This window comes from Anomaloglossus baeobatrachus, chromosome 1, assembly GCF_048569485.1.
Source record: "Anomaloglossus baeobatrachus isolate aAnoBae1 chromosome 1, aAnoBae1.hap1, whole genome shotgun sequence".
Classification (NCBI taxonomy): domain Eukaryota; kingdom Metazoa; phylum Chordata; class Amphibia; order Anura; family Aromobatidae; genus Anomaloglossus; species Anomaloglossus baeobatrachus.
The window spans coordinates 722,591,150-722,617,917 of NC_134353.1; positions in this window are offsets into that span (position 1 = coordinate 722,591,150).

Below are 26,768 nucleotides of genomic sequence, written 5' to 3' on the forward strand. Positions count from 1 at the left end.
CGATCGAATGCCATCATGATGTTGGATGCTAGTATAGAGACTGTTAACATCAAAAGAAACCAAGAAACAGTTAGATGGTAATGGCCCAAAAGATTGCAAATGTAGCAAAAAGTCTGTGGTGTCCTTTAAGTATGACTTAATGTTGGGTATGAGTGGAGTGAGAATTCTTTCAACGGTAATGGCAAGTGGGGACAAGACAGAGTCAGTTGAGGCTACAATAGGGCGTCCTGGGGGTTGTTGCATATTCTTGTGAACTTTGGGCAATGTGTAAAAGACTGGTATTACCGGATGGGTTTTAATCAGGAATTCAGCTAGTTTCTGATCTATGGTGTTATTGGTGACATGAAAGTCAACGGTACGTTTAATGAGTCCTTGTATGTCAGATGTAGGATCTCGTGGAATCGGTAAGTAGGTATCGGTATCCCCAAGTTGGCCTAGAATCTCGTCGGTGTAATATTTTTTGTCCAATACAACGATAGCACCACCCTTGTCGGCCGGCTTAATAATAATAGTAGGGTTGTCCCTAAGCTCTTGTATTGCTCGGCTTTCCTCAATAGACAGATTGCTCTTTATCCTAAAATGTCCTTCATCAATAGATTGCAAAATATGACTAATATCCCTGGAAACCATAGAGACGAATGTTTCAATGGGGTGATATGTCTTGGGAGGATTAAAGGAGCTAGGGATCCTAAGCTCCAGTTGTTTCAACCGGAACATGTTGACAGAATCAGGGCAGATAGGTGCAGAGTCAAGTTGGAGGAATCTATCGGTGCTGAAATGGGCTTTCAGCCGTAAAGACCTAAAAAATCTCCTCATCTCCTGATCCAGTCTGAATGGATCAAGGGAGGGAGTTGGACAAAATGACAACCCTCGCTGTAACACCTGTGATTCAATAATAGACAGATTGTAAGATGAAATATTATAGACTAGGTTAGTACCTGTGACCGTGTTTGTACACGGTATGTCGGTGCAGGTCCGGCGGCCCCTCTTACTGCGCCTCGTTTTCCTCTTTGGGTAGAACGTTGAGCTAAAAAATGAGGTTGCCGGGAGCTATATTGATCGGTGTCGGAGCACTCTTCTGAGACTTTTGTGACATTTTTAAGGTTTCTACATGCTGCCGGGGGTCATTTCAGAAAAATACTCGGGTCTCCCATAGGATAACATTGGGCTCGGTGCTCGGGCCGAGTACACGAGTATCTTGGGATGCTCGGCCCGAGCTTCGAGCACCCAAGCTTTTTGGTACTCGCTCATCACTAGCTGTAGCCCGAACTGAGGAATTAGCCTCAGGAATGGCACAGTGAGGCTGAGCATACTCACTAGGCGAAACACTGGACTTAGGATGCGGCTGGGGTAAATCGGCACATGCATGCACACTAGCCGCCTCTCCACACTTAAGACGTGGAGGAGAAAGCAGCCAGCTGGGCAACTCAAGGCACAGCCTAAAATGGCAGCTGACGCCTGGGCGCAACTGGAACCGCAGCAGGCTGCTTGCGTTTATGGCGGCACCGATTCGTAAAAACAAATACCAGCCAAAATTACAGGTGTACTTCTTCCCGTGGATAATCTGATATGATCCCTTTTTTCATGGACATGACCATCACTAACAAATGTAGATGAGGCACCAAAACAGCATCTGCTTCAATGGATCTCAAGTGCTCCATAAAGTGGCCTTTCCTCCACCTTAGGTTCAATATCCCAAATACTACATTACTCTGTGGTGTCAACCCAATCGCACTTGCATCCTAACAGCTCTCAACTTTCCACCAGCCCTGCTGAGTTTGGGCTAACAGAGATGGTTGAGTCTGCAGAGCTGTTCAGTCACACTATAGCCTGGGAATCAGAGGTCTGCTTTAAGGCTGCAGTGAGTACAGACAAGGAAGTTATTATTATTATTATTATTATTTATTTATAGAGCACCATTGATTCCATGGTGCTGTACATGAGAAGGGGGTTACATACAGAATACATATACAAGTAACAATTGACAGACTGGTACAGAGGGAAGAGGGCTCTGCCCTTGCGGGATTACATTCTAAAGGATTTTTTGGAGGAGACAGTAGGTGGGGTGTAGGTTGGGCGGCAGCTATGCGCGGTGGTGGGGTCATTGAAGATTATATTCATTTCTGAACAGATGAGTTTTCAGGTTCCGTCTGAAGCTTGTGGGTGTAGCAGATAATCCGATGTGTTGAGGCAGCGAGTTCCAGGAGACAGGGGAAATGATCTGCACAGATGCCCAGAAGCTTTGTGAGTCGGATCCAGGCCCTGATGAAGAAGGTGCTGAGCATAATGTACACCTTCATTCCCAAACAGTAAATCCTCCTGGTGGAGACAATGGGGAACATGATGAGGAGACTCAAATACCTGATTGGAACTACAACTTTACTATTCGGTCAGGGCAGGAAGAGGTTGTCTCAGAGGACTCAGGACGAGGGGAATGAAAACACACAGGGTGATGATGAGGTTGGAGACCCCACTTACTGTCAAACCAAAGTCACCCAGTCGATGAGGTCAGCAGAGCAGGTGGAGGAGGATGCTACTGATGACGAGGTTACATTGCGTCTTCCTGGACAGAGACAAAGTACTGGAAGCACGTCAACAACTGAATCCTCGGCCTCAACTCTGCCTCTGAGCAGAAGTCGTGGTGGCTCTGCAAGTCACATGGGCTCTAAGCCTTGCCTAGCCTGGGGCTTTTTTGACATCGCAAAGGATCACCCAAGTCATGTAAGATTTGTCAACAATCTCTAAGTAGAAGCCAAAAACTTACTACTTTGAGTACTTCGTCCATGAAGTGTCACATGGATATGAATTGAGAGTGTGAGGGTGTATTGCTCAGCTTTATCCACTGTCAATGCAACATGCTTATTTGCCGTTCATTGCATGCATTGTTGCAGACTACACACAAGGGGCTGCTGTTTTTTTGTATTTGCCTTTGTCTGTTTGGTCACTATAGCAATAGCAAAACGGTCTTCGGCTGTGGACTTGGAGATGCTGTCTATAAACAGAAGGAAAAGCTAAAGGTGTGTGTTACAGAAAAGAGCCACCACGGAAACACTTCAGTCAATTGTAAGGGGAGTCATGTTGGAGTTTGGTGAGGAGGACCGTAACGCCTGTGAGCAGCATCCTGTGCCACAGACCGACATTCTTCCGGTGCTGTCTATACTGTTTACCGTGAGAGGAGCGTAAAGTCTGTATTTATGGCAACTGGACACCACAGTACCCCAGTACGGTAGGCTGGACCCAGACAGTAATGCGTGCACGCAACACTTTGAGTTATTAGCAAAACACATATCTGTTCTGGTTAGGCCGACTATATAGACAATAAAGGGGGCTTTACACGCTACGATATCTTTAATGTTTTATCGTCGGGGTCACGTCGTTAGGGACGCACATTCGGCGTCATTAACGGTATCGCAGCGTGTAACACTTACCAGCGACTTTAAGGGTCCTCCAAAGTGGTGAAAATCGTTCACCATGGAGAGGTCGTCCTAAAACCAAAAATTGTTAATGGTTGTTTATAGATGTTGTTCCTCGTTCCTGAGGCAGCACACATCGCTGTGTGTGACACCGCAGGGGCAAGGAACCTCACTTTACCTGCGTCCCGCCCGCAATGAGGAAGGAAGGAGGTGGGCGGGATGTTCGTCCCGCTCATCTCCGCCCCTCCGCTTTGATTGGCCGGCCGCTTAGTGACGTCGCGGTGACGTTGCTGTGACGCCGAACGCACCTCCCCCTTGAGGGAGGGATTGTTGGGCAGTCACAGCGACGCCACTGACCAGGTAAATGCGTGTGACGCTGCCGTAGCGATAATGTTCGCTACGGCAGCGATCACATGATACCGCATGCACGACGGGGGCGGGTGCTTTTGCGTACGATATCGCTAGCAATTGCTAGAAATATCGTAGCATGTAAAGCCCGCTTAAGACTTGCTGCCTCTGCACTGTCAAATTGTCACTTACAGTCTAAATCATAGAGGGACAGCGACACATGTTTGCATTGACTGTTGCTTTACAAGATTTCCATGACTGTGTTGCTGAGCTGTGTGGTTTGCATTCACATTGTTATCATCTGCCTTATCTGTGAGGCTTCAGCTAACAAGGGTATTCAGGGGGGGTAATGGGTTTTGTCTATGTATAGGTAGATAAGTTGTAAGCTCTTGTGATGCGCTACTGGTAAGTCGTGTTTGCACACACACACACACACACACACATACGCACACACACACACACATACAAAATTACTCCTGCTACGCAGAGGGATTACCAGGTAGTAGGCAACTGAAAAGTTTGTTCTATTCTTTCAGTACATGCTTCTTATTGTTTGTTTTGGGAAAGTTAAACAATCATTTATCAACCCAACTGCCTAAAGTCCTTTTCCTGTTGCGTGGTTTTGCTGCATACTGGGGAGCCCACCCTGTACACTACTTTAAATGAAGCATAAGTTGCAATAGGAATTTCACTGTGCTACAATGCGGCCTAGTGGGGCTGTGCAACCACCGCATGCCCCATCAAGTGCATCTGCGTGCTCTTCATCCTCTGTGACTGTGGGGACAGCAGTCACACATGCTTTTTCACGCTTAACTTCCACCCCTTTACCCGCAACAGGGACTGTAATTGGCAGGTCGTCAGTTGTTTTGGATGTGGAAACAGATGGTATTGTTAAGCTCTGTCAGACATTGAGAAAACCACCATTAAATGAAGGCAACATTATATCCACGCCTGCACCTTCGTCACAGATTGGCTGTACTACCTGCAGTTAATAATTGCGTAGCAGAAATGGAGAGGAGTGTAGAATGCACATGTGTTGTACCTTGCTTGGCAGCAAAGGAACACTAAGGTAGTATCCCAGACAATTGTAGTATGCCCCTAAAAGTGTCAGCACTTTTGTTAATTAAAATTGCGTAGCAGAAATGGAGGAGTGTAGAATGCACATGTGGTGTACCTTGCTTGGCAGCAAAGGAACGCTAACTTAGTATTCCAGACACTTTTAGGATGGCAGAAAAAGTGTCAGCTCTTTGGGCAAATAAAATAGCGTGGCAAAACTGGGCAGGTGGGTACAGTGCCCAGATTCTGTGGGTCAGTGGACAGGAAAGGAACACTAACTTAGTATTCCAGACACTTTTAGGATGGCAGAAAAAGTGTCAGCTCTTTGGGCAAATAATATAGCATGGCAAAACTGGGCAGGTGGGGACAGTGCCCGGGTTCTGTGGGTCAGTGGACAGCAAAGGAACACTAACTTAGTATTCCAGACACTTTTAGGATAGTAGAAAAAGTGTCAGCTCTTTCGGCAAATAAAATTGCGTGGCAAAAGTGTTCAGGTGGGTACAGTGCCCAGGTTCTGTGGGTCAGTGGACAGGAAAGAAGCACTAACTTAGTATTCCAGACACTCTTAGGATGGCAGCAAAAGTGTCAACTCTTTGGGCAAATAAAATAGCGTGGAAAAACTGGCCAGGTGGGTACAGTGCCCGGGTTCTGTGGGTACCAGGACAGGAAAGGAAGCCTCACTTTCTATCCCTCCTAATGATGAAATGCAGCAAAGAATTCCCTGAGCTGAGGAATACAGACGATGTTATCTAAAGCTGTACACAGCGTTTGCACGGACCTGCCTAGCAGCTATGGCTATGAATGCCATAAAGGGCTGAAATAACCAGCAGTCCCTAATCCCTACAGTGCTGTGTAGCTTGCACTATATCTATAGCGTACACAGCAGGATCGGCGGCAGCAGTGTGAGCGGTGACTGTCACCCACATGCAGAAGGCAGATAATGGCGGCGACAGAGAAAATGGCCGTATTTTATTAGGCAAGGACATGTCACATTCACAGCCTATGACACATGCCCTTGCTTGTTTGGCAAAAATCCACTTAGCTGTGTGTGTGTCTGTGATTGGCTGACATCCTGGCCCGCCCCACTGCACGCACGCTTAGGAAAAAAAAAATGTCGATCGGCATTCTCTCAGCACTACAGATCTAAACCGCGTCCCCCACGCACACTATACGCTGAAATTTGATAATAGCGTGAATCACAATGACTCACACTATTACAGTGAAAAGCCAGCTAGTAACTAGCTGGGCTTTTTGCTGATTTAACCGTTCTCGAACATAACTCGAGCTATCGAGCTTTTAGCAACAAGCTCACGTTCGAGTTCGATCTTGAGCACCCCCCAAAATCACTCGAACATGAAATTGGCGAACCTCGAACATCGCTCAACTATAATACTGAACATTTTGTGGTTTAAAGGAAAACGTTCAGCGTGGTCTGCTCATAAAACCACACAAAAATTAGTACATATGTGATTAGGAAGCAAATTTAAATATTAAAATGTTACGATAATACTGATGACATAAGTGTAAATTTAAAGTTTCAATGTCTCAAGCTCCATATTTTACAATGTTTAATGGGAGATCATAATCCAGTGACGTCCTGGCGGTAAACTATCTCTACCTCAAATGCTTTTTATTGATGTCTAGTGGTTCATTGTGCCCTATCACATCCTATCCACCCCTGATTCCAAGGTACTGTCACGATCGTCTGCCTGCATGTTGAGACCAGTAACCGCCTTTTGGCTGGAGCCTTTCATCTGGCTTTTTTCATTTACATGGGTTTCATTTGTTTTGGTACTTAAGTGGCTAAGTGACAGTTTTGCTACAGCAGCTTTTCCAAAGCAGTTCCTTGCTGTTACGGGGGCTGTCTGATTATAAAAACCAAAGGGATATAAGACAGTCAGGGTCCACCGTGCAAAGTCTCTGCTGCAGACTATGGCAGAGGATAAGGGGTATCTTGTACTACGGAAGCAGTACTGACACTGATACGTCTCAGTGACACTAGAGCCAATCACGGCGTGTACTGTTAAAGTCACAGCGACTACCGTATTTAGCATTAACGTAAAAGGGATAGGTTAATGAGTGAGGAAGAGTATATAAGTGTGCCGCTGTAAATAGTAGTAGCACAAGTGCAGAGTGCAATACCTCTGTTAAACTCACAGAGGCATATAGTTGGGAAATAAAGCAATTCCTCCCTTACTCGGAGGGTGTGTGGTATGGTCTCTTTTAATGATCACAGAGACAAAAGCAGTGAGTGTGAAATGGCACCTACCTAGGTCCGTTCCTCTAGTGGTGCCAGGAGACGGACAGCAGCGTAAGCCGCACAAAGCTCCTACCTGCGTTCGCTCCCCTAGTGTGCGAGGATACGAACAACTGCCAGACGCAGTATAAGGAACGTTACCCTAGCGGCAACGTCCACCTATGAGTAGAACCACAAGGCCCAGCCGGATCATGTGCCTCAGGCACCTGCCTATGTCCGCTCCACTAAGATGTAAGGATACGGACCGCAGCCGAAGCTGTAAGGTACAAGAATGCTACCCTGCCGGTAGCGCTCACCTAGCATAGACAGAGCGATGCCTAGAGGGACGTGCACAGAGCGTCTACTCTCATGCATGAACCAAGAGGACTGAGCGCCGGGCGGCATGCGTCAGGGTCTTATATAGACTCTGTGCCTCATCCAAGATGGAGGACACCAGAGCCAATCCGCTGCCAGAATGACAGCAATGACGTCACGCTGGCCTATTACTGAGCAAAGCGTCACAAGCACATGACCAGTGACCAATCGGCATAGAATATGTCAGAGACATGTGGCCACGTGTCACAAGCACATGACCAGCGGCCAATCAGCTTTGAAGGTGTCAGAGACATGTGACCTCGTGTCAGCGATGATGTCACCCGCACATGTGCAATGGCTCCAAGATAGGACTTAGTCTCCAGCGCTTGCACATGTGCAGTAGCAAGAAATCCGAACATAGTCTCCAGTGCTCGCACATGTGCAGTAGCAAGAAATCCGAACATAGTCTCCAGTGCTCGCACATGTGCAGTAGCAAGAAATCCGAACATAGTCTCCAGTGCCACAGCAACCGTAACACTTGCTGAGTGATCAGCTGCAGTCACCAAGTAGTTACACCCTTCAGCTTTTACTAGTAGTGTATCACAGAATTCCCTGCTGAAGATACAAACTCATTTGTGTCCTGGTCGCCTGGCAAGAAGGTTCTGCAAGTCTAGTTTCTGTGTTCAGGCAATATCCTTTTGGTTGCTATTTTTCCCTTTTTTTGTCTTTACTTCCAAGGTGTTTTGTTTAGTGCAGTGGTGAGATCTAGTGAACCCCATTTATCTCTCATTAGACAGAGTTACTATAGGGTAATTTTTAGGGTCCCAGGCCCCTGTTTGGCAACAGTTGGGGAAGCTGTGAAGGGACTGGTGAGAAGAGAAGGGACAGTTGCAGGTGAGGATAGGAGGCGCCCACCTACCCCTTTCACTAGTTCCAGGGCCTCCTGTAGTTTTTGTGTTCCCCGGTACCCTCTTTTCTTGTGTTTTTGTTGTGCTTCACACACATAGGTCTGAACGCACTTCGCCACGTTTGCTGCACCCATAACAATCATAAAGACTACTGGAACATGATTGTAAATGTGAACAGGGTGCTAGCCAAAAAATACACAATCTATATGAAGTAAAAGCTGCACACCAAATTCAGAGAAATATGAACACGCATAACTGCTTTATAATACATAAGGAATGAAAAATACAACTAGCCATATGAAAAATGGAAACATTGAAATGTGACATTGCATAACTGCTGAGGATTATTTGAAAAAAGAGATATTTAGCTAATGTATTGATCAATTCATTACTGCCCCATAACCAACTTCACGGTAATATCTTATTTATGGGGTCCCTAACCAAATGTTACCTCTATATGCGGTTAAAACCTGCTTGTGTGCATGGGTACCTAACAAAATGTTACCTCTATATGCGGTTAAAACCTGCTTGTGTGCATGGGTACCTAATAAATAAAGTCTTATGTAAAGTGACGATGTAATTGTCACGGGCGGGGAAGGACGCCGCTGCGCTGCGCTCGCTAACGCTCGGGTCCGGCGCTGCTGCGATGGCTGCTCGGTGGCTCGAGCGGTGGGCCGGATCCGGGGACTCAAGCGGCGCTCCTCGCCCGTGAGTGAAAGGGGGTAGTTTGGTTTGGGGATTTGGTCCGTGACGCCACCCACGGGTTGTGGTGAGGTTGGGCACCATCGCTGCTGGTGACGGGGATCCCGGAAGCGATGGCAGGGAGCAGCTGGGATGTTGTTTTCCCCCTCAGTGGGTAGGGGTTGGTGGTCCCGGGGCCCGGTGAGATGCTGGGGAGGCAGGGTTGGCAAGGTGCAGTGTCGCCTGGATTGTGCAGCGCGGTGCCGGACGGCACGGTTGTACTCACTCAGCCACAAATGTACGCAAAGTCTCTGGTAAACCAAACGGCTGGATAGACGGGTCCCGCAGCCGGCTGCTGTAGTCTCTTCTGGATGGTTAGTGGTGGCTGCCTTTCCCTGCACCGTTGTGTATGTTCAGTCCCGATGGATTCCCACCAGTAACCCGCTCCCCAGCATATATATGTGCCGGAGGAGCCCTTTTTCCCGCAGGCTCTGGCCCTTGGAACTCTAGCTGTGGCGGTAACTGTATTTCCTTTTGCTGGTCGGATGGTTGCCTTCAATCGGGTCTAGGCTGTTAGGAAACCCCTGGGGTTCCGGTCATTGGTGGATTTGACCTCTAATGGCGACTCCAAGCCTGGTCGGGGTCCGTAGGCCCTGCCTGAGTGTGCTGGCTTCACTTCGCTCCCCGGTTCGATACCGGCGGGCCACTGCCCGTCCCCGGTCCTACGGTTCCGCGTTGATCGGCCTCTCCTGCAGATGGCCACCACCGTCTGCCAACCTTGCTCTTAGTGCCCGGGCCCCGTACCCGGACACGGTCAGTTTGCTCCTCTCCTACCACTTCCCTCCTTCACTTCCCTAACTGTACTCTGCACTGACTGACTTCCTTCTCCCGCCTCCAAGACTGTGAACTCCTCAGTGGGTGGGGCCAACCACCTGGCTCCACCCCACCTGGTGTGGACATCAGCCCCTGGAGGGAGGCAACACGGATTTTGTGTCTGGCTGATGTGCCTGTCTCAGGGTAGGGGTGTATGTTGTAGTACCTGTGACGACCTGGCTAGTCCCGGGCGCCACATAATCAGAAAACAAATAGAGACAGGGAGAGGGGGGACACTACGTGGGGTATGTGCAAACAGTGGTGTGCCAATGAGAATGAAGCACTAATTTTCTGATGATATCGTCACTTTACATAAGACTGACAGTTACATTATGTCATGCCATTTGTTTCCCAGTTCTGCATCTTTTTACCTTTAATAACAAGCGATATATATGGTAAACTCCAGAACTCTGCGTTCCACATTTTGTCATATTTCTTTTCTTGCTCACACATCCATATTACCTTTAACTAAATTGCTACCATTTTTGTCACTGTTTGCTCCTGGATTGTTTATTACGTATTATATATTATATGGAGTCTCTGCCCCCATGTTTTGCACTACATGTGATGCTCTTGTCTTCTGGTTTGTACTGCCATTGTGGCGGTCTCTTTTTTAACCAATAAATATATTCATCGGTTTTCTGTGGAATTTTTTCTACATTTCTGTGTCTCCTATGTATTTTTCATAGGTAGTTCTATATCCTTAGGCTATGTGCGCACTGCGCACGTTGCGTACTGGCCCTGCAGAAATTTCTGCAGCGATTTGAACAGCACACGTGCGCTTCAAATCGCTGCAGAAACAAAAGCCAATTTCATGAGCTCTGCATGTAGCCCCGCCCAGCCCCTCCCATAGACAGAGCGGGGCTACATGCAGAGCGCAGGAAAGAAGTGACATGTCACTTCTTAGAACGCAGTGCTTCGGCAGCAGCCAAAGTGCTGCGCTCTAATACGCCACGTGCGCACGTCTCCTGCACAATCTCCATAGATTATGCAGGGGACGCAGGACGCATGCAGTTACGCTGCGGTGCAGATCACAGCGTAACTGCATGCAATTACGCAACGTGCGCACATAGCCTTACAACCCATACACCTCTTTATTATTCAACTTTGATGTATGTATTTATTTATGTTGGTGCTATGTACGGTTGCTTTTTGATCTATCTCGGTATTCATATTCATTACCTGGATGACCTGCAAGTACAGAATTGTGATGTTCCCCAATACGTTTACAGTGCAAATTGTGAGGCACAAACAACTTTCCGGAAGTATTGCCATGGCTGTGATTGGCCAGGGAGATCACTGTAAAAAATAAATAAAAAATGACATGGGCTACAAATGGAAGTTAAATGGTATAAAGAGCAAGATATTTATTCATACCGTGTTTCTGGAGGATCAAACTACAGTCAGACTCTCTTCCAGGGCTACTGATTAAGGTTCATCAATCTTCTTTGCTTCCCCTCCCATCCTCTGTGCCAGTGTCTGTGATTGGTTGCAGACTACTATATATGCCACCCAACCTGTGCCTGCATCTGTGATTGGTTGCAATCAGTTTGCTGTATGGCAGTTTAAAAAGAAAGAAAGCAAGACATCATTTTAAAAAGTGACTTAGACTCTCGCCATATTTTGATAGCCAGCACATGTATAACAAAAGATACAGCCTGCAGCCCCCACCTGTGAGCTTTACCATGGCTGGATATCAAAATACAGCAAAAAATTATATTGGATCCCCCCATTTTGTATAACCAACCATGGTAAACTAGACAGGTGGGGGCTGGTATTATTAGGATTGGAGGAGCCGTGAATATTAGCCCCTCGCAACCGTTCTTTTGGGAGAACCCCCACATGTTCTGCCTGTAACTTTTTATTGTGTAGTCAATAAGAGCTATAGAAAGGCTTGTTTGTTTGGTTGAAGGATGTGGTGAACTTCTTTATTAATACCACGTGGAGGTACGTAATATTTTTTTACATAACTTTTTTTATTCACCTCTATGACTTAAAGATGGTGGCACCCATGATGAGTAATGTTTATTTCCCATTGCTGACTACAGTGTCAGCTTATGCCTCATTATAGTGAATGGCTCCATGTTGGATTCCACCTGAATCTTGCTTTTTGCGAGAACCCCCACATGTTCTGTCTGTAACTTTTTATTGTGTAGTCAATAAGAGCTATAGAAAGGCTCGTTTGTTTGGTTGAAGGATGTGGTGAACTTCTTTATTAATACCACTTGGAGGTACGTAATATTTTTTTACATACCTTTTTTTCTTCAGAGGTTTCAGTGGCATAAGTATTAAACATCAGTAATGCGCCTTCTATATGGATTATGTAGAAGGCGCATCGACGCCGAAATACGTAGTCCATGGAGACTACTACTCTTATCCGTATCATCACTTTTGCCCCACATTTGGATCTATTTTTAATGGAATTTACAAATAAAATTTGTTTTGAAAGAATTTTATAAAGAAATTTTTCTGTCTTGGAATCAGTCCGCTGGAGTTCTTCTGGAAAAACATCTATCAATTGAGAATTAGGGTGCGCGAGATGTGGGTGCTGGAGTGCCATGCTTGAGTAATCACCCTGCATGTTTCACGGTTGTTAGTCATTAACATGCGGTAATTGTTTGCAATACATGGTAATGCCATAGCCATGTTGGCTACTGGCCTTACTGTGTTTGGCTGTCCACTGCGCATCATCGGGTCTTAAAGTTTGTGTTTTCATTGACTTATAGGGGATATGGGGTTTTGGACCAAGTTCAAGTTTAATCCAAGTCCCAAACCAAACTTTTCGGCCAAAACCGGAGAACCCGAACTTGCACAAGCCCGCTCACCCCTGAGGCGACTCACCACTCATTCAAAATATGACACAAGGAGTTATGAGTTCAAGAGTGTTTTTTAGTAAAAAACAAAATTTGAGTATATAATGACATTAACCTCTAGGATATTATTCTTTAGGCTTTCTTACATTAGGGTTTTCCTTATTTTCGATCCGGTTTTAGATTATGCACAAAAAGTCTAAAGTTTCCAAAAACACATTTAATACATGCAACAAGTGGTTATGAGTGTGACAATGCAGTCATAAGTCTAGCAAAATGACTAAAGGAAAGTATAAAAAAAATAAAAAAGTAAAAAAAAGGAGTAGGCTAGTTTAATTGCTTGCCAAAGCTATCCTTCTAATGTTATTGCTTTTTTATATGTATTTATTGATTATTCAGAAAAGTGTTTTAAACTCCAAACTATAATAAACTTGCAGTTTTAATAGAATCATAAAGACAAAATACTTTTTGGAAGCTATCCATGTCTTGTATATATGACACTGTATCTGTTCATAGAAAAAAAAGCATTAAAGGCTTCATGGTTTAAATACAAAGTTGAGGCTTTCAGCAGAAGAAGAAATTTAAAAGAAAAGGATTACCGTACATATTGCTACATTTGTAAATTCTGTCCATTTATTTTGAACATCATTCTATAGTATCGGAATTGCATTTATTGTAAGCTGATACTGAAGAAGACAAACTGGCATTAACAATATTAACCTTTAGATTTTCTGCTGTCTAGTCAGCATTTACTTTTGTATGACATGAGGCAACATCATACAGGACGATGCTTGCAATGCCGAGCGCGATAGTCCCCGCCTCCGTCGCAGCTGTGATATCATGGTGATAGTTGGCGTAGTGAACATTATCGCTACGCCAGCTTCACATGCACTCACCTGCCCTGCGACGTCGCTCTGGCCGGCGACCCGCCTCCTTATTAAGGGGGCGGGTCGTGCGGCATCATAGCGACATCACACGGCAGGCGGCCAATAGAAGCAGAGGGGCGGAGATGAGCGGGACGTAAACATCCCGCCCACCTCCTCCTTCCGCATAGCTGGCGTGAGCCGCAGAACGCAGGTAGGAGATGTTCCTCGCTCCTGCAGCTTCACACACAGTGATGTGTTGATGCCGCTGGAACGAGGAACAACATCGCTCGCTCGTTAATTGTATCAAAAAGGCTTTACACACTACGATATCGCCTGCGATGCCGGATGTGCGTCACTTTCAATTTGACCCCACCAACATCACACCTGTGATGTCGTAGTGTGCAAAGTGCCCCTTAGTCTTAAATAGTGATAGGGAAACCTGAACTGTAAAGTTCGGGGTACATGCACAGACACTGAACACGGACTACGCAGGGAAGTAAGGTGTTACTGTTGGGTTCCGACGCACAGAAAAAAATAAATAAAATTAAAAGGAAGCAAACTAGGGATTAAAGAAAGACAATTAAGTTTGGTGCACACAACCCATAGACACTGCATCCAAGAGATAGTGAAAGCGAGACCAAGTATCCACTTGGCTGTCGCAATCTTTCCAGGTCCGCTCATTAAATCTTATGAATATTCACTGCTTCCCCTGACCACTCTCTGTGACTGCATCTGTTATTTGTTGCAGTCAGACTGTTCCCCATCCTCGATGCCATAATCCGTGTCTAGTTGCCCTCACACTAGATGCCTGGATACCCTAAGATGAGTGTAAAATTAAATAATCTATCCAGTCTTTAAAAAAAGTCCATTTGTGGACCGGACTTGACCAGAATTTGATTAGGGCAAAATTCCAGAAAACCATACTCAAAATAAACCCGGCGTTCCTGTATGTCCAGGAACCACACGGGTAGCACAAACTCCTGATCATATCAGGGAAAGGATGTCGCATGTTCTCCTTGACCAGAATTTAAGCCTGGACCCTGAACCCCATATAAGTCTACGGGAACCTGAACTTAAGTGCTATATCTGCCACCACTCCAGGGCAATAGGGATGAGCCATGTAAGCACCTGGATTGAAACAATTAATGGATGTACCAATTCTAGGGCAGCTGCAGGCAGCTATTTTTAGGCTGGGGAGGGTCCAATAGCCACAGGTCTCCCCAACTTGAAAATACCAGCCCCCAGCTGTCCTTTTTATCTTGGCTGGTAATTAAAATTGGGGGGACCCCATGCCAGGTTTTAAAATAATTTATTTAAAAAAAAGGAGCGTGAGGTCCCTTTTATTATGATACACATCTAAGATAAAGCATACAGTTTGGGGCTGTAGCCTCCAGCTGTCTTCTTTATCTGTCATGGGTATCAAAATACAGAGGACCCTACAAAATATTTCCAATGATTTATTTATTTATTTATAGACTCCACTTTGGCAACCCATTAAGCTAATGTGAGGGCAACCAATTACAGACACCAGCTCAGTGGGGACGCAGTCTGACTTCAACCAATCACAAATACTGTCACAGAGAGTAGGCGAGTGATGAAGTGAATTTTCATAATATTTTTTTGAGTGGACCCGGAAACTGTATGAAAGCATGCAAAACTCGGTAATAATAATTTTCCTGCTATAATCCACATTTTGCTTTCTTTTGCAGCCCTCTTGCCCTTACTGCTACCATTTTATAGCACTTGAGTTTTGGTGCACACATACAGTCATATGAAAAAGTTAGGGCACCCCTATTAATGTTAACCTTTCTTCTTTATAACAATTTGGGTTTTTGCAACAGCTATTTCAGTTTCATATATCTAATAACTGATGGACTTAGTAATATTTCTGGATTGAAATGAGGTGTATTGTACTAACAGAAAATGTGCAATCCGCATTTAAACAAAATTTGACCGATGCAAAAGTATGGGCACCCTTATCAATTTCTTGATTTGAACACTCCTACCTACTTTTTGCTGACTTACTAAAGCACTAAATTGGTTTTGTAACCTCATTGAGCTTTGAACTTTATAGGCAGGTGTATCCAACCGTGAGAAAAGGTATTTAAGGTGGCCACTTGCAAGTTGTTCTCCTATTTGAATCTCCTATGAAGAGTGGCATCATGGGCTCCTCAAAACAACTCTCAAATGATCTGAAAACAAAGATTATTCAACATAGTTGTTCAGGGGAAGGATACAAAAAGTTGTCTCAGAGATTTAAACTGTCAGTTTCCACTGTGAGGAACATAGTAAGGAAATGGAAGAACACAGGTACAGTTCTTGTTAAGCCCAGAAGTGGCAGGCCAAGAAAAATATCAGAAAGGCAGAGAAGAAGAATGGTGAGAACAGTTAAGGACAATCCACAGACCACCTCCAAAGACTTTCAGCATCATCTTGCTGCAGATGGTGTCAATGTGCATCGGTCAACAATACAGCGCACTTTGCACAAGGAGAAGCTGTATGGGAGAGTGATGCAAAAGAAGCCGTTTCTGCAAGCACGCCACAAACAGAGTCGCCTGAGGTATGCAAAAGCACATTTGGACAAGCCAGTTACATTTTGGAAGAAGATCCTGTGTATTGATGAAACAAAGATTGAGTTGTTTGGTCATACAAAAAGGCGTTATGCATGGAGGCAAAAAAAACATGGCATTCCAAGAAAAGCACTTTCTACCCACAGTAAAATTTGGTGGAGGTTCCATCATGCTTTGGGGCTGTGTGGCCAATGCCGACACCGGGAATCTTGTTAAAGTTGAGGGTCACATGGATTCAACTCAGTATCAGCAGATTCTTGACAATAATGTCCAAGAATCAGTGACGAAGTTGAAGTTACGCAGGGGATGGATATTTCAGCAAGACAATGATCCAAAACACCGCTCCAAATCTACTCAGGCATTAATGCAGAGGAACAATTACAATGTTCTGGAATGGCCATCCCAGTCCCCAGACCTGAATATCATTGAACATCTGTGGGATGATTTGAAGCGTGCTGTCCATGCTCGGCGACCATCAAACTTAACTGAACTGGATTTGTTTTGTAAACAGGAATGGTCAAATATACCTTCATCCAGGATCCAGGAACTCATTAAAAGCTACAGGAAGTGACTAGAGGCTGTTATTTTTGCAAAAGGAGGATCTACAAAATATTAATGTCACTTTTATGTTGAGGTTCCCATACTTTTGCACCGGTCAAATTTTGTTTAAATGCGGATTGCACATTTTCTGTTAGTACAATAAACCTCATTTCAATCCATAAATATTACTAAGTCCATCAGTTATTAGATATATGAAACTGAAATAGCTGTTGCAAAAACCCAAATTGTTAGAAAGAAAAAAGGTTAACATTAATAGGGGTGCCCAAACGTTTTCATATGACTGTATGGGGTTCAGGTTGCGAGCTGGTGAAATCCGGTCCAGAACCAGACTTCTGTTTAAGTCTGGTCGAACTTGAACATCTGGCAGTCCGCCCATCTTTAGTCCTAAACTTCTATTGTCTTCTGCTTCCACAGCCAACATCATTTATGCCATTACCTCAGAATTCATAACTATCTCTTTCTGATTTCTAGTAGTAGTCTAAATTTATTTTTTTTCTGTTATCTTTCTTTTTCAAAAATGCTTTAAACTCTATTACTGTCTTAATCCATCCTGTACTGATATCTCTGAACTGACTCTAATCTGATCCTTATTTCTATCCTTCTAGAACACTTAAAGGGAGCCTGTTATGTAAAAAAATGCTATAAACCTGCAGATATGGGAGCCTTGCTTCCGGGAGGAGATGTACGTTATTTCATATGGCAGCTTTCCATCATAAGGGATTCACCAGTGCAGCTTTAGTCACTGCTTTCTGCAAAGTGACCGTCTGCTATGACCATGCCCCCAACACTGACTGACAGCGGCATTCACTAATGAGCCAGCTGTCAGTCAGTGCTGGGGGTGAAGTTAGAGCCTCTACTCAAAATGCAGTGAACAATGACTGAAGCCACGCCATTGCCACCTCTCTGGCTGAAGGTTGGAGGCAGATAGTAGGAATAAATTTAATTTTTTTTCAACAGAGGGGATCTCAGTCGAGTTTTGGAAAGATATAAACCTGCAGAATAAACCTATATCTGCAGGCTAATAATGTTTTTTACATGAGTGGTTACCTTTAAACTGGCCATACATTAAAATAGCTGTTGCCCCAGACCCATCATACACAGGCTCACTCAGCTATAATATTATTTGTGTTTTTCTGCAGCGTTAGTCTACTAATTATTCTTAGTTTTCTTTACTATGTTGGATTTAAGGAATCTGCTCTATCTTGTTACTTATTCCTCTGGTTGCCAGCTGAACTTTTTAATTGATGCCATCTTTTTTTTCTTTTTCCTTACTATTGGGGAATGTTATTTGCAATAATCTCACATTCGGTACACCCAAATATACTATCTGTTTCTACTCAGAGCTTGCTGTGTGTGTGATTCATTCAAATTTTTTTCCCCCAATTTTGCACACAAGATGGCCAAACAACAGTACAGTAAATTAAATGTCCTCTTAGATTGTCAGCATGCCTGCAAATTCTCCTTGAATACACAGGAAACTCCTAAAAAGGGAATGATTCCTCAGACCTGCCGAGGAGTCAATTAACATTAGACATAGCCATATCTAGAGGAGGACAGTGGTTCACATTATGAGGAGCAAGGGGGAGATGTGGAGGTATGTATGAGAAAATATTATGATTAAGGAATGGGTAAAGGCACAGTATGGGGAGCAGAAGGGTAGAAACTTGAGGAGCGAGGGGCAGTGTATGTGGACACAGTATGGGGAGAGAATGGGGGAATGTATGTGGACATAGTATGAAGAGTAAGGGGGAATATATGTGGATACAGTATGAGGAGTGAGAGGGGAATGTATGCAGATACGTTTTGTAAATTTATGACGCACCTAATTTTCCTCCTATTTCTCCTCCTTTTGCTTCCTCCTGAGTCACGACCAGCCCTGTCTGGTAAATTATCCATCCATCACTGTTGTGTAAAGACACTATGGATACTGTGGGGCAATTGATGTCACTGCCCTGGTGTCTGACGCTAATTTTGTGAAATGTGGAGACTACAAATTGTGTGCCGGGAGGTGTCTTGTCTGTAGTGTCTGTAGTCTCAGAGGAACAGACCTACTCCTATCACTCATCCACCTCTTCATTTGAAAGCTGTAAATTCTGAGCCAGACTCTGTCTGGTTCATGGCCCATGCCTCATTGCTTGGTCAAAACACTATTTGTACTGTGGGGCAAATGATGCCACTGTCCCGCTGTCTGCAACTAATTTTTGTAAATGTGCAAACACCAAGTTGGGTGTCAAGATTGTGTCTTGTCTGTAGTGACTGGGGTCTCAGAGGAACAGGTCTACTCCTGTCACTCATCCACCTCTTCATTTGAAAGCTGTACATTATGGGCAAGACCCTATCTGGTGCATGCCCTTGCCTCACTGCTGGGCCAAAACAACAATTTTGTTACTCTAGGGCAATTGATGCCACTGTCCTGTTTCCCCCTAATTTTTGGAAATGTGGAGACTTCAAGCCAGATGTACAAGTTGTGTCTTGTCTGTGGTGGCAGAGTCTCAGAGCAACAGGCCTACTCCTGTTAATAGCCTAGAAAGTTAATGGTTGTGCCACAACAGTGTGGATGCCTTGTAAACCGAGTTGTGCTGTTTTGGCAGTTTTTGGGTGCCCTTTAAGTTGGGGTCTATGCCTTTTATTTGCCTCTAATTGAATTCAATGAGATTTGGATATGTTTGTCAAACCGTTTAGTGAACAAAAATGAAGTTGGCAAACACGAGCCTAATCAAGCCTTCAATTGATAAGGACATACTGGAAGTTGTAAGTTCATGCCATACAAATGTATATGGGCCTGACGTTACATTACAATGGATGGACTATGTATTGATGGTGGTTTTTGTGATGTATTGCATTTCTGATGAAGGTTTTGATGCTGTGTTTCAGTACTGAAGGGGGTTATAGGGATGTATTTCTATACTGCTGGTGGTTGTATTGATGAATTTATGTACTGATGGTGGTTCTAGTGATGAACGTCTGAACTTAGGATGGTTGAGATGCTATGTTTCAGTACTGATGTGGGTTATGGTGATGTGTTACTGTACTGGTGGTGGTTCTAGTTACGTATTTCTGTAGTGCTTGTAGTTCTGGTAATGTACTTTTGTACTAACACCAGTTACGTATTTATGTACTTCTGCTTCTTCTGGTGATATATTCTTGTGCTGTAATTAGTTCTGATCCTGTACACACCTAAAAATTCATAACTTTTGGTTAGACATGGCTGTGTTAAAAAAAGTATTTTGTTGTCTGACAAGTGAATAGTTACTATCTTTTTATTTATGTTAGGATCATTAAAAGGGCTGTCTAAGTATTTGATGAGTCTGCAGTAACTCTGTGTGGCTGCAGACTTTTCAATTCTTACAGCAGGCGCACTGCATGCTGCCAGGATTCTCTTGTGTTGGCAGTGGGAGGGAGAAGTAAAGAAACCCAAGTATTCAATTAGCATATGTGCAGTCAAATGCCGACTAGTCATGTGCTGCCCTGCCCTGCTCAATGAAAATGAATTGATTGAGGCCGGACATGTCTAGTGGAATGTGGACAGAAGTATACAAATCTCATACTTTTGGTCACATGACCATCCACTGGCATGGGAGAATTGGAAAAGGTTGCAGTGCACACGATTTGTGAATTTAGAAGTTTCCAATCATCTAGAGCGACTACAGACTTTCATTTCCAACCTGGACAAGCCCTTTAATTATAAATTTGAGCAGTGTAGCATGCAAAAAACGACAGCGTATTATTATGTTCACTGTCAGGATTTAGCTCTGCTTACTGGTTCAAGCAGTCATCACATGGACATTCCACTCATACAGTGGTGAAAATAAGGGTTTTTTACACTGACAATTTTGCAAGTTTTCCCTCCTACAAACAATGGATAGGTCTGTATTTTTTATCATAAGTACACTTCAACTGTGACAGAAAGAATTCCCTTAAAAAAATTCAGAAAATCACATTGCATGTTTTTATATAATCAATTTGCATTTTTTTGCATGACATGACTATTTGATATAATAGAAAAACAGAACGTAATATTTGTTATAGAAACCTTTTGTTTGCAATTACAGAGGTCAGACATTTCCTGTATCTCGTGATCAAGTTTGCACACACTGCAGTAGGGTTTTGACCCACTCCCACATACAGATATTTTATAGATATTTCAGGTTTAGGGGTTGTCGTGGGATAACATTGAGATTCAATTCCCTTCATAGATTTTCTATTGGATTCAGGTCTGGAGACTGGTTGGGCCACTGCAGGACCTTCAAATGCTTCTTATGGAGCTACTCCTTGGATGCCCTGGCTATGTGTTTTGGGTCATTGTCATGCTGGAAGACCCACACATGACCCGTTTACAATGCTCTTACTGAGAGAAGGAGATTGTTGGCCAAAATCTCGAGATACTTGACTCCATTCATTCTCCCTTCAATACAGTGTTGTTATCCTGTCCCTTTTGCAGAAAGCACCATCAAAGTATGATGTTTCAGCCCCACACTTCAAGGTTGGGACAGTGTTCTTTGGCTCATACTCATCCTTCTTTTTCCTCCAAAGACAACGAGTTGAGGTGATGCCAAAAACTTCTATTTTTGTCTCATGTGACCACATAACCTTCTTGCATGTCTCCTCTGAATCATCCAGATGGTAATTGATGAACTTCAATTGGGCATGAACATGTGCTGGAGCAAGCAGAGGTACCTTGCAAACCCTACAAGATTTTAATTCATGATAGCATAGTGTGTTACTAACAGTGATGTTTGAGACTGTGGTCCAAGATCTCTTCAGGTCATTGACCAGGTCCTTTAGTGTAGTTCTGAGCTGATTCCGGACTTTTCTTAGGATCATCTTTACCCCACAGGGCAAAATCTTACATTGGTCCCCAGACCATTGTAAGATTGACAATCATCTTGTGTTTCTTCACTTTTCTAATAATTGCGCAAACAGCTGTTGCCGTCTCACCATGCTGCTTGCATATTGTCCTGTAGCCCATCCCAGCCTTGTGCAGGGCTACAATTTTCACCCTTGTGTCCTTAGACAGCTCTGTGGTCTTCAAACAGGTGCAGTTAATACAGATAATGAGTGCAGAGTAGGTGGGCTTTTTAAAGAAAAAATAACAGGCCTGTGAGATCCAAAATTCTTGCTGGTTGCTAGGTGATTAAATACTTATTTCATTGAATAAAATGTAAAATATATATTTAAAAATCATACAGTGTGATCAACTAGACTTTTTTTTATTCTGTCTGTAACAGTGGAAGTGTACCTATGATAAAAATTACAGGCCTTCTCCATCCTTTGTATGTGAGAAAATTTGCAAAATAAGCAGTTTATAAAATACTTATTTTCCCCACTGTATGTGATTTTCATACACAGTCATGTGACAACTAGCTTTTCTTCCTTCTCTCAGTATTTCACTGAACATTGAGAGAATTGGGAAGAGCATCTCGTTGGCCCGAGACTGTTAGGATACAAATCACCTATGAATGGGCGGTTACATGACAACTACTCAAACCACTTGGGGGGGAGGGACAAACAGAATTCTTGTCACTGGTGCTGGAAATCCTAGATACACCTCTGCTTTAGGCCCGTTTCACACGTCAGTGACACAGATGTTCTTCACTGATGTGTAAAACACGCACATGTCCCTCCGTGTGCAGTGATTCACGGCACACGTGGTTGTCTAAGTGCAATCCAGGCTCCGTTCTCCGTGGTCCATGATTGCACATAGAGATTAACTCACCTGTGCGCGCTCCCGCTCTCCATGGTGCTGAACGCTCCCGCGGTGCAGCATCCGGCCGGCGCTGACCTCCGCAGCAGCTGCTTCCGGGTCGGCTGTGTCGTGCATTCATGAATATGCATGACAGTAATGAGCTGGCTCAGAAGCAGCAGGCAGAACAGGCTGCACAGAGCGCCGCTGAAGCCGGGTGAGTAAAAATGATTTATATTTTATATGCATGTTTTTTTCTGGCACGTGTTTCACGGATCACACCACTGCGTGGTCCGTGGGACATCAGTGATGCCAGAAAAAAATGGACATGTCTCCGTGCAGCAATCACGCACACGCGGGTACGCCGCACGGAGACAAGGTCAGTGAAAAATCACTGACGTGTGAGCAGAGCCATTGATTATAATGGGTCTGCGTATGTCAGTGATTCTGGTACGTAGAAAAAGAAGCACAAACGTACCAGAATCACTGACGTGTGAAACAGGCCTTAGTGGTACATCACATACTTGCTTCTCCTTGTTCCTGCACTTTCTTTCACATCTAGGCAATTAGCACTCATCACTAACAGTCAAACTAAATTACATTGAGCTTGTTTCCTTCATGGTGGGTTAACTACCTGCACAACCTGACCTGTTTGAGTAATTTTAGTGGATGTTCTTTAATAGAATGGATTGAGTTGTATTCAATTTGTTCAGACAGGGTCAGAGCTTTTTGTGGTTTCCAAACATGTGCTTACCATCACTCCTGCAATGCGGAGTTAAAGGGATGTATTAAAAATATTCCCTACTGTTCCCTAATAACACTATCTAACTACTATTCTATTTTTTTTCTATTTCCTGTCTGATGATGAATCACTTAAGAGTCCCAGTGCATGCTGGGATACTCAAACAAACTGTCATCAGAGGGCAGTGCCTGCAGCCTCTCTCCCTGCTGTGAAAGAAGCATAGTCATGATGCTTATTTCAATGGCTGGTTTGTGACAGCGGTCCCTGCTGTGCCTGTCCCTCCCTGCTGTGCCTGTCCCTCCCTGCTGTGCTTGTCTCTTCCTGCTGTGCCTGTCCCTCCCTGCTGTGCCTGTCCCTTCCTGCTATGCCTGTCCCTCCCAGCTGTGCCTGTCCCTCCCTGCTGTGCCTGTCCCTCCCTGCTGTGCCTGTCCCTTCCTGCTGTTCCTGTCCCTCCCTGCTGTGCCTGTCCCTCCCTGCTGTGCATGAACCTCCCTGCTGTGCCTGTCCCTCCTTGCTGTGCATGAACCTCCCTGCTGTGCCTGTCCCTCCCAGCTGTGCCTGTCCATCTCTGCACTGTGTTGTCTGCTTTGTGCCATCTACACTGTTCACAGCTAAGCTCTGTTATGGGCTCAGAACAGTAATCATAGAGAAGTGTGTGTAGCGGGCATGTAGCTGACCAGTGACATCATCAGCTGAGGCAGCGTTAGTCTTCTGCATGCTGTGTACACACACCAGTCTGTGATTCTTAGGGCCAAGTCACACACAATGACTTACCAGCGATCCCGAAAATGATGCGACCTGATAGGGATCGCAGGTAAGTCGTTGGGAGGTCGCAGGTGAGATGTCACACAGTCAGATCTTGCCAGCGATGCAGGAACAATACAGGTCGCAGTAGCGACCTGTATAACGATCTCAGCAGTCACTGTGACCCTGTCACACAGTGTAAAACAGCGAAGCGTCCTGCCCAGCAGGACATCGCCTTTGAAGAAAATGGCCTGGACCATTCTGCAACGACTAAAGATCTCACAGCAGGGGCCTGATCGCTGGTAGGTGTCACACATAACAAGATTGCTAACGCGATCGCTACTGCGTCACAGAAACCGTGACTCAGCTGCGATATCGCTAGCGATCTCGTTATGTGTGACGGTACCTTTAGCCTATACCAGAGCTTGGCTGTGCACTGTGCAGAGTGCACAGAGTGCGGGGAGGGACAGACACAGCAGGGAGGGACGGACACAGCAGGGAGGGACATACGCAACAGGGTGGGATGGACACAGCAGGGAGGGACAGAGACAGCAGGCACAAACCAGCCCCTGAAATTAGTGTCATGATGATGCTTCATTTCAGGTAGGGAACAGAGGCTGCGGCCACTGCCACAGACTCTGCCCCCTGATGACAGTTCGCTTGAGTGTCCCAGCATGCACTGGGATTCTAAAATGATTCATCCTGAGACAGGAAATAGAAAAGAAATAGAATAGTAGTTAGTGTGGTTAGGGGACAGTAGATAATTTTTAATACAAATATATTAGAAAGTAGCTTAGATTATAGCATCAATCAGATAGGGATTTAATTAAAATTTGCTTTTGCTTTTAAATCAACCCTTTAAATCCTGGAAAAATTATAGCTCACCTGAACTCCATAATAGTTATTAAATCTCTATGAAGCCTCATATACTGTATTCCGGTGTTCCCATTCATATTCCTTCTTCTTATGAACATCACATAAAATGTCCTGTTACTACTTTAAATTTACCCACTTGAATCGGCCTTATGGCACTTCTCAGGGCATTCATGATTACTAGCTCAGGGTGCTCATTCCTCTTGTTGAAATTGTTAATTCATATCCGATATTTAATATGTTTAGCACACATAGCCTTTGAATTGTAAAATGTTATGGAACATAAATATTATCCCTGTTGTCAAAACCTTCTATAATATTGGGACCCAGAATGTATTTAGTTTTCTGAGCCACTTGTTTATGCAAAGTTTCATATTTTCAGTTTTGACCTATAAGTAAACTGGGTGATAATCCCCGGTTATCACATTGGTTGACATTTATTTTGTCGAGAAGATAGAGAAACAATATTATTGCAATAGCTGAATGAAATTTTTAACTCCATGGTAGATGAGAACTCAATGAGTCTACTGGAAATTTTCTCATTTTAGATGGATTGTTATTATGGATGGGTTTACATGTTTTTACACTGTGGTATGCTTTTGTCACAATAATAAATTCTATGTTTAGGACACAAATTATATAGTCCCAGCTCTTAAAAGGTTGTTTCTTTGTACTGGCTGCAAGTGGTTGAGGCAGCAGAAATGTGGCGCCCTGGGCAAGCCAGGACGTCACAGGCACTACACCAACACACCCACACTCCTGGTTGGGCACACCTAAGTCAGACAAAACCCTTGTTGCCTCCCTCCAGGGGCTGATGTTCACACCAGGGGGTGGGCCAGGCGGTTGGTCCCACCCACCGAGGAGTTCACAGTCCTGCAGGTGGGAAAAGTATACGAGATTAGTTTGGAGTTTGAGAAGTGAAGTGGTAAAAGAGCAGTCTGACAGCGTCCGGGTGTGTGGCCCGGACGGAACAGCAAGGTTGGCAGACAGTGGTGACCGTCTGCAGGAGAGGCCTATTGGAGCTAGCCGTAAGGACCGTGGACGGGCGGTGGCCCGGCGGTACCGGACCAGTACGCAAAGAGAAGCCAGCACCATTCGGCAGGGGCTTACGGACCCCGGCAAGGCTAGGAGTCGCCATGCAATTTGCCAAATCCATTAGCAAAGGGAACCTCCGGGGTTTCCCAGCAGCCAAGTCCCGACAGAAGGCAACAGTCCAACCGAGAGAGGGAAACACAGTCACCGCCAAGGCTAAAGTTCCCAGGGCCAGAGCCTGCGGGCAAAAGGGGCTCCTTCAGCAACCTTTAAGCTGGGGAGCGGGTTACCGGTGGGAACCCATTGGAACTGTCTACACTACACAGGTGCAGGGAAAGGCAGTCACCACCAACCTGCCGGGAGGAGAAACACCGCAGCCGCCTGTGGGACCCGTCCATCCAGCCGTTTGTTTTACCGGAGACTTTGTGTACATCATTGGCTGAGTGAGTACCACCGTGCCGTGCGACCCTGCACCTCGCCGGGCCCCGTGGCTCACCTGCTACCCATCCCTTCCCCATCACCGGGCCCCGGGACAACCAACCCCCCTACCCACGGAGGGGAGAACTAACATCCGGGCTGCTCCCTGTCATCGCTCCCGGGATCCCCGTCCAGAGCAGTGGTGTCACCAATCTCACCACAACCGTGGGTGGCATCACGGACAATATCAAATCCCCACAATCAAAACCCCCTTTTCACTCACGGGCGAGGAGCGGCGCTCGAGTCCCCGGGATCCGGCCCACCACTCGAGCCACCACCGAGCAGCAGCAGCAGCTGGACCCAAGCAGTGGGACAGCGCAGCGTCCCCTCCTCCGCCTGCGACAGAAACATCCCAGTGGGCTTGGCTAATCTATAACTGTAACTTACATAGTAGTGAATAGTGTGATGCCCTGGCAAAACCAGGTTTTCACAGGAGACTGCATCCATCCTACAGATGCAGGTCTCTCTCCTCCTTGTCCTACCAACACAACCCCACACACAGGTACAACACACTAGCCACAAAGCCTTGTCACCCCACTGGACAATAGGGACACACCAGTGGGCGGGGCCAGGCAGATGG